Here is a 247-nt window from a genome sequence, read left to right on the forward strand (position 1 = left end):
ATGGCATGAAAGCAATTGCACTGCAGACTGATGTTAGTGGCATCCATACCACCAGTATTTGCCAAGCTGATGGCTGTAACACAAAATATGAAAAGTATTATACATCTAAAAAGCCCTCATTTTTTAAATGTAACCACGTGAAGTGAAAAAAATTGTCTATTTAAGGGCATTTTAATCTATAACTGATCTTTATAGGTGTAATTAGTAAAGAAATTAAAATTAGTGGCCCTTGGGGGGTCAACCCAGG

The 247-nt window shown here is 35.6% G+C and overlaps 1 protein-coding gene across 1 annotated transcript in view; it reads right to left on the reverse strand.

Annotated features, from left to right (window-relative positions):
- Positions 1-247, reverse strand: part of LOC119587826 (protein CREG1-like) — a gene marked incomplete in the record, with an annotated part of 14,322 nt that overhangs the window by 9,385 nt on the left and 4,690 nt on the right.

The sequence above is a fragment of the Penaeus monodon genome, chromosome 23, assembly GCF_015228065.2.
Source record: "Penaeus monodon isolate SGIC_2016 chromosome 23, NSTDA_Pmon_1, whole genome shotgun sequence".
NCBI lineage: Eukaryota > Metazoa > Arthropoda > Malacostraca > Decapoda > Penaeidae > Penaeus > Penaeus monodon.